Source organism: Kryptolebias marmoratus, linkage group LG11 (assembly GCF_001649575.2).
Source record: "Kryptolebias marmoratus isolate JLee-2015 linkage group LG11, ASM164957v2, whole genome shotgun sequence".
In the NCBI taxonomy this organism is placed as follows: Eukaryota; Metazoa; Chordata; class Actinopteri; order Cyprinodontiformes; family Rivulidae; genus Kryptolebias; species Kryptolebias marmoratus.
The window spans coordinates 28,026,799-28,034,826 of record NC_051440.1 but is presented as its reverse complement, the minus strand read 5'-3'; the positions used below and the strand labels follow the sequence as shown (position 1 = coordinate 28,034,826).

General features: G+C 39.5%; 1 long non-coding RNA gene across 1 annotated transcript; it reads right to left on the bottom strand.

Moving 5' to 3' along the window:
* Positions 1–416: 416 nt before the first annotated feature.
* On the bottom strand, positions 417–3,802 carry LOC112449985. Its single transcript, XR_003038543.2, has 3 exons — positions 3,414–3,802; positions 1,057–1,146; positions 417–608 (listed from the first exon to the last, which is right to left on the bottom strand). It is a non-coding gene; the product is annotated as an uncharacterized LOC112449985 (long non-coding RNA).
* Between the last annotated feature and the right edge of the window lie 4,226 nt (positions 3,803–8,028).

Here is an 8,028-nt window from a genome sequence, read left to right as displayed (position 1 = left end):
CTTTTTGTCGTTTCTGCTTCTTTCAGCTAATTTTGGCTTTGTTCTTCTCATTTTCAGCTACTTTCAACTAACTTCAGCTTTTTCAACTAACTTCTGCTTCTTTCAGCTTTTGTTCTTCTATCTTATGCAAATCTTCAAATTAGCTTCTGTTTCACTGTTTGCATTTTCATTAAACTTCAGCTGTTCAGCATATCTTCAGCCACTTTCAGCAAAATTATTCAGCAAAAAAAGGCATTCACACTGCATTTTCGCAGAAAATGCAACTTCTCTAGTTTCTCCAGTGATAAATATATTCATTCATTTTTGTGGAATAAAATTGTCACAAGAATTTTTTTTAATCTGCACAAACAAACAGTATTTCAGTTATTTTAAAGAACCCAGAACCAAAGCAGAACCTTGATCCTCACAAAATGAAATAGGATAAAACAGACCATGGTTTTTATTTTCAAGTATCCAGTTAAAAGCGTTGATTTCTAATTACAACAGATTGCTGTTTCTTCAGTTGTTCATCAGCAGTAATATTTGGAGCAGCTGATTAAACTTTTACACACAAACATTTAATATCAGCATAATGTCAGCAGAGAGCCAGATGTTTTAGAAGCTGCAGTCTGAAAGAAAAGGAATGAGTTTGGATCAGGATAGATGGAAAAACAATCAACTCAATTTCAAATTTAAAAATGAATTGCTGAGAAGCAGAGGGCATTTGATGTTTATCTTTAAAAGACAGAACATGAAGCCTCATGTTTAATCTTTTATCCATCTGTAGTTTAGTTTGCAGGTTGTGAACTGAGAGACATTTACAGATGTTCTGAAGGATGGAACATTCATGAAGCCATCATAAACCCCAGTTACTCCCCCATGGCAGCACCATGTCCACCAAACAAACACTATGTGGGAAAAGTTTTCAGTTGTTTAAATTTCATACAAGCTGCAAACTGTTGAAGAAATGAGTGGAACTCAGTCCTCATCAGGATAAAAGAACGTGTGATTTATGGTTTAATCATCATTCATACTCTGACTTTAACTGTACAGTCACCTTAATTACTGCTGACTCACCTGAAGCTACAGGTCAAAGGTCAGGATCCTCTAAAACAGAGGTCCCTGAACCTGGCCCTCAGGGGTCCATGTCCGCCTGCTCCAACACACCTAATTTAAATTATTTAATTAGCTCAGGCTGTCATCATGTGTTGCAGACACCTGTTAATCCAGGTGTGATAAAACAGAACCAGGTAAAGCGTGCATGATGGTGGGTTTGAACATGGCCTGTCATCTTTGCTAACCTGGACAGCAAAAATTATTAGTTTTCCCAAAATTAAAGTGAATAAAATTGATTTATATAGCACTTTTCATAGATATATCACAGTGCTTCACAATAAAAGAAAAGAAATTGCACACACACAAAAAAGATGCACAATCTCCAACAGTTAAAACTCAGTTTAATAATGGAGGAAAATGCACTTGTAACAGTAAAACAGTGGATCTAACTTTAACAACAGTGCTCTGGAAGAGGAGAAACCCGTTCTGCAGGAGTATTCGTCTCGATGAACAGCAGCCGCTCCTCCACCACAGTGAGCCAAGCCTGGCGCATCAGTAACACAACAGCTGTCAGGTGGATAAACTTGTGCTCACTTTGCCATGTTTGCATGAAAAGCATCAAATCTACATTTTGTTTTTTGTTCGTTTTAGATGGAGTGAGCATTGGACAAGCCAAACTAAGTTGAAGACAACAAATTAGAGTCAAAGGTTGGCTGCAGTGGGACGACCAGCAAACACTTGTTGTGGTTGTGTGACATGCAGTTTCACACAAAGGTCTGGCCTGAGGAGGAGGAGGAGTTGGATCGAAGACGGGTTCAAACATCGAACATGGCTAAAGTTCCCTGGTCTTATCTGAGCCTGAAGTCCAGCTCTACATCCTTTCTTAGAGTTTCCAGGACAGAAGTAGGTACTCGGGTGAGGAGGAAGAACACTCAAACAGGGGCAGGAAGGCACATCTATAGCTTCCCCAGCTGTGAAAACATCCTTTCATAAACGGATATGAAGCAGCGCAGATCAATCGATAGTTGTTAGACGGTAATGTTGAGGTCAGGTTGAACATGGGCGCCATCATTTTGACACAAACATCAAAAAGAGGTGAGCAGCAACAACAAATTTTCTAAGTGATGTGGATTGAAATGTCTTCCACAAAGAGCGCGGTCTGCGGTGACTCACTGCTTCTGTCGAGGCTCCTAATTGGTCTTCTCACGTGAACTGGCGCCTGCAGGTGAGGCACGCACGCAAACAGGATTACGAACCTTCAGCACGCAGAAATGCTCGTGCACCAGGTGTGAACACACCTCGATGTTTAACGAGAAGACTGACACCTTTGTGTGACAGAAGTCACCTGCTGCCACACTCTCAGATGTCATTAGAGACGAGGCGACACTCTTACTTCCAGTTGCTGACTTCACTTCTTTTTGTGTCAAACTGTGATGAACCCAATTAGACTTGTCTCATTTTCCATCCTTCCAAAGGAGCTACAAGAGGAACAGATAATGTCTGCATTTTTACCTGCAGATATTTAACACAAAGAAAACTACTCAAAGCTAAGATTAGGTCAAATTTAAATTGTTTTTCAAATAATAATAAATAATCATTCAGTTAAATTGTTGCCTGATTTTGTTGAGTAAAAAAACTTTCCTGTCAGTTTTATTCCTAAGACTATTTCGTACCTGAACTTTAAACCTGACAAAGACTCTCAGAACTGAATGGTTTTTGTTACAAGTATAAAAGAAATAACTTTCACTAAACAGATGTCAGTGATCCAGTCCTCAGTGTGAGTGGGGAGTCTCGGGATTTAAAAGCTCATTGAAAAATATAAACATCCATTCCTTTCTTTTTATTTATGGAGTTTCTTCAGTAGTTTCAAAGTAGCATCAGTCGCAGCCGTGGATGATGAGGATCTACGAAGGGCCGGATTGAGGAAGTGTGGGCCCCTGGGCAGAGCTACGTCGGGGGCTTTATTGACTTTAATTAAGGTGTGCATTAACTCTAAGGTTTCTAGTCACACAGAGCAGATCTTTGCTCTAACAGAAAGTTTGAAGCACAGAAAACTAGAGAAAGTCTGATCTTCCTGTCTGACCTTTTGAAAACATAAATGAATATAAAAATGTTTTACAGCAGGACAGACCTCAAGACGAAGGTGAAAATACAAAGCCACTATCCTAATTTTCCTAATAAAGCAACAGAAACTTTTACAAACTATGAGCTAATATTTGTCCTTTGGATTGCAAAGGCCATCATTTACCCAGAGTTGAGCTATCGAGAACAGAGATTTACTGACTCCAATGAAAAGGTAGATTTCTCCTCAGGGTCAGAGGTCTCTGAGTAAAATGATTTCACAACAGAGGACAGTGCTGAAAATGGTTCAGTCTTACTGTGGAGATGTCTTGGTCCCAGTTCTGAGAGGAGACGGAGGATTCCAGGTCCAGCTGGGAGATGCAGTCTCCAGATGAAGGGAGTGGCAGGTTGGACACTTTGTGAAAAAAACTGAGCCAATTAATAACCAGAGTTATGATACTGCAGGTTTCTGAAGATGAGGATTTCAGGGTCAGTAACTCAGGTGAACAGGATCCAGGTGAGAGAACAAAAGACTGAGAGGAGCCCAAGGTAAGGTAAACTCCATTTAATCCTGATTCAAACAAGGCTTTAGGTCAAGATACCATCTGCCAATCAACAGTCCAACAGAACCTCCTGGTCTGGCTCAGCCTTAAATACAGATGGTGCTCATCAGCTGTCATCCATGACAGCTGAGGCCGTTTAGCTCTGCCTACCTCAGGAGCAGCAGAAGGTGGTTAGTGGAAAAATACTGGAATCCTCACAAAACTACACATGTAGTAAAAGTAGTTGTATGGATTTTAAAACTATGAAGAAAATCAGAAGCAAGCTCAGCAGAAACCATGAAACCATGAAGGCAATCAATGCTGTTTTAACAAATTAAAACTCTTTGCAGTGATGTGGGTTTGGGCCTCGTTGGAAGTAAAATAAAGTATTTGGAAAACATCCATTTATTTAAAATAATTTTATGATTTTGGTCCCTGAAAAACAGCTTCAGTAAACCCTCTGGAAAGTCTACCCTTGGTTTTATGTCAGCCTGTCATCTTCTAAGCATTTTCTGAGCCTGGTTCCTGTTTGTGATCTCACTGCAGACGTCTTCCTGCTGCAGAAACCAGGTCCAGGTCTGGGAGCTGAGTTTGGCCCAACTAACCTGGAAAACTACCAATAATCTGCTGGTCTGGTAGTAATCAGCTAACAGAAACTGTCACTTCATCTGATCATCTAAAAATCCACTTTTTATTGATGCTACAGGTTCTGAATCTGGTCTTATTTGAGCTCCTCAGATTCTGGGTTTTTGTTAGTTTTAGATTCTTGTCTGAGGATATTAGGTGCCTAAATCCAAACATGGTTAACTGTTCATCCCTTCAGATATCTCATTACACAAATCAATATGACATAGAAACTTGACTTTCTTTTAATGACAAATATATGAGGTCTGAATGTATTTGGAACGGCTCACAGTAGAGCTGATATTAGTATGTTACCACTTAATGAAATCAAATCTAAACGGAACCTTTTCAGATCTAAACACTGAATGCAGTTTGGAGAAAAGGATTCAGACGTGTCTCTCTGGAGACAAGAGAAGTTTATCTAAGACACAGGAAGTGGTGGATCCAGAAAGCTTCATGGGTTAAAAATGTCAAACTGAGCTGCACCTCACTGTGCCTGATAGGAGCTTTAATAGATCCCAGCATGAGATGCTGATCAGTCAAGCACATCAGCATGGTGAGATTCAATATGTCACACCACCGTGTGTGTGTGTGTGTGTGTGTGTGTGTGTGAGAGAGGAAGGCTAGCCTCGTTAGTGCTGGGTGCAGCAGTGAAAGTGAAAGCAGAAATGTGACACATGACAGCGGAGCTCACACTGTGATCTGGATGAAGAATTAACAGATGAGTTTTTGTATTTTCAGCAGTGAATGCTTGTTGGTCTCCCTGTGTCCCTGTGATGGACCGGACCTGTCCAGGGTGTCCCCCGTGTCTCTCAAAGTGACTGCTGGAGTTCCCCTGTGACCCGGAAAGGAGAAGGTGAGTAAAGAAATGGATGGATGGTTTTAGATAAGAATTTGTTTCATAGGAGCCACATTTTCAGAAAAAGTATGAAAACAAAATAAATCCCGTCTATGAAAAAAGGTAAATGAGTGTTTAATATAAAGCCTTTTTTTAATATTTGTATCTAATGAACAAACATTAATTAATAAACCACCAGTGTTTTTAACGATAGATGTTGTTTCATTTTAAGTCTAGAATTTGATACTTAAAAAGTTGTTAAAAGCCAAAGAAAACTCCACCGAGTTCCAGAGTCACTGCATCGACTCTGAGTCAGTTTCAGATGTAATTTAAAATTTGGTTGAACTTTCAGGGCCTTGCCTGGGGAGGCTCCTTTTTGATTCATCCAATCAGAACCTAACGGTTCCCCGGCCTCGCTCAGAACTCCAGGAGAGAACCCAGACTGTGGAACGCACTTCATTTTTAAAGAAACATTTAACATTTTTATTCCAAGAAGCGTTTAGTTTGACCTGGGCTTTAGAACTGCTTTGATTACATTTAAATATTGTACATTTTATTGGCTTATTTCTCTGAGAAGCACTTTCTTAGGTTAGTAAAAAAAAAAGAATACTTTCTGAACAACATTTGATGAAGATTGTTTAATGAGCTGACTGATTAGTGACAGGTAAGACCCTCACCTGAGAGGTCAGGATTGGTTAGGATTAATTCTAACACTAGCTCCACCACAGGGTCACTCGTTTAACAGAGATGAGCCACACGGATCATTCCTGTTGCTGATATTTAACAAGTAAAATTAATTTCAATTCATTTTTTTACAGGTTTCTGTGAATCTGTGGAGTCAAAGACCAGAAATCTGTTGCATGACTGAACGACCTTTGACCCCTCAGGCATCACTGAAAGTCATCTTTTTGTTCAACATCTGATGATGAACTCAGGAGAACTTTGGAGAACCATCAACACCACAACGTAACACTTTTACATCAGGAGGAACAGGAGCAGTTCTGTGGATGACAGAAAGACAGAAGACACGAGTTCTGTGGACATGCATTTGTCTCTCTGTCCACCTGAGACAGAGGACAGTCTACAGTTCTGTGGGCAGATGAGTCCATGTTTCAGCTACATCAGGTTCTATGACCCAATGATGAGAAACATCATCCAGGTGGTTCTCAGTGAGAAGTGGAATTCATTTTGAATTGTTTCCCTTTTGGTGTCAGCTGTTGTTAAAGCACAACATGCCAAAGCTTTTACAATTATTATCTCAGAAACTGAATTTGTGTTTCATGGTTGTGAAATGTACTTTTAAAATTTGACCGTAAAATTAAAGCTTTTATAAAATAAACCCATCCTGACAGAAATCAGTTCTGATGAGGTTTTCTTTCTGCAAACTGAAGCTCATGTTGGGCTGATCAACGTGTTGATGGTTGCGGCTTCAGCCTGACTGAAACATCTGAATCATTGTTGTGCTGAAAGTCGCCACTAGAGGGAGCTGTAGGTCCACCTGTGGCATTTAATTTTACCATGATAATATTTATGGCAGAAAAATATGTTTCAAACTGGCATTTATACAAGTGGAATCATTGATCCTCTTGCTAACAGCAGAAATTCCTTTTCCGTATTAGGGAGGACGCCAAAGGTACAGTTTCAGGTTCTGTTGTAAAATAAACTGAGACAAATACATTCTACGACTAGTTACTAAATTATAACTAATTATTACCTGAGAAGTTAAACTGTCATGGCCAAATGTATTTAATATTCATACCAATTGTAAAAATTAATTACAACAGTGTTCCTTAGCAGTAAATCAGTAAATCCCTTAAATTAATTTATTTAGTGTTTTAGTCAAAGGGTAAATAATGGTGAACAGGTGGATAATGGCAAACAGGTGGATAATGGCGAACAGGTGAATAATGGTGAACAGGTGGATAATGGCGAACAGGTGAATAATGGCGAACAGGTGGATAATGGTGAACAGGTGAATAATAATGAACAGGTGATAAATGCTGAACAAGTGAATAATGGTGAACAGGTGATAAATGGTGAACAGGTCAATGATGGTACACAGGTGAATAATAGTAAGCAGGTGAATAATGGTTAACAGGTGAATAATGGTGAACAGGTGAATAATGGTGAACAGGTGAATAATGGCGAACAGGTGAATAATGGTGAACAGGTGCATAATGGTGAACAGGTGAATAATAATGAACAGGTGATAAATGCTGAACAAGTGAATAATGGTGAACAGGTGATAAATGGTGAACAGGTCAATGATGGTACACAGGTGAATAATAGTAAGCAGGTGAATAATAGTTAACAGGTGAATAATGGTGAACAGGTGAATAATGGTGAACAGGTGATAAATGGTGAACAGGTGAATAATGGTGAACAGGTGATAAATGGTGAACAGGTGAATTATGATGAACAAGTGATAAATGGTGAACAGGTCAATGATGGTACACAGGTGAATAATAGTAAGCAGGTGAATAATGGTGAACAGGTGAATAATGGTGAACAGGTGCATAATGGTGAACAGGTTAATATTGGTGAACAGGTGAATATTGGTGAACAGGTGATAAATGGTGAACAGGTGAATAATGGTGAACAGGTGAATAATGGTGAACAGGTGGATAATGGTGAACAGGTGAATAATGGTGAACAGGTGAATAATGGTGAACAGGTGAATAATGGTGAACAGGTGGATAATGGCGAACAGGTGAATAATGGTGAACAGGTGGATAATGGCGAACAGGTGAATAATGGTGAACAGGTGCACAATGGTGAACAGGTGATAAATGCTGAACAAGTGAATAATGGTGAACAGGTGCTAAATGGTAAACAGGTGATAAATGGTGAACAGGTCAATGATGGTACACAGGTGAATAATAGTAAGCAGGTGAATAATGGTGAACAGGTGAATAATGGTGAACAGGT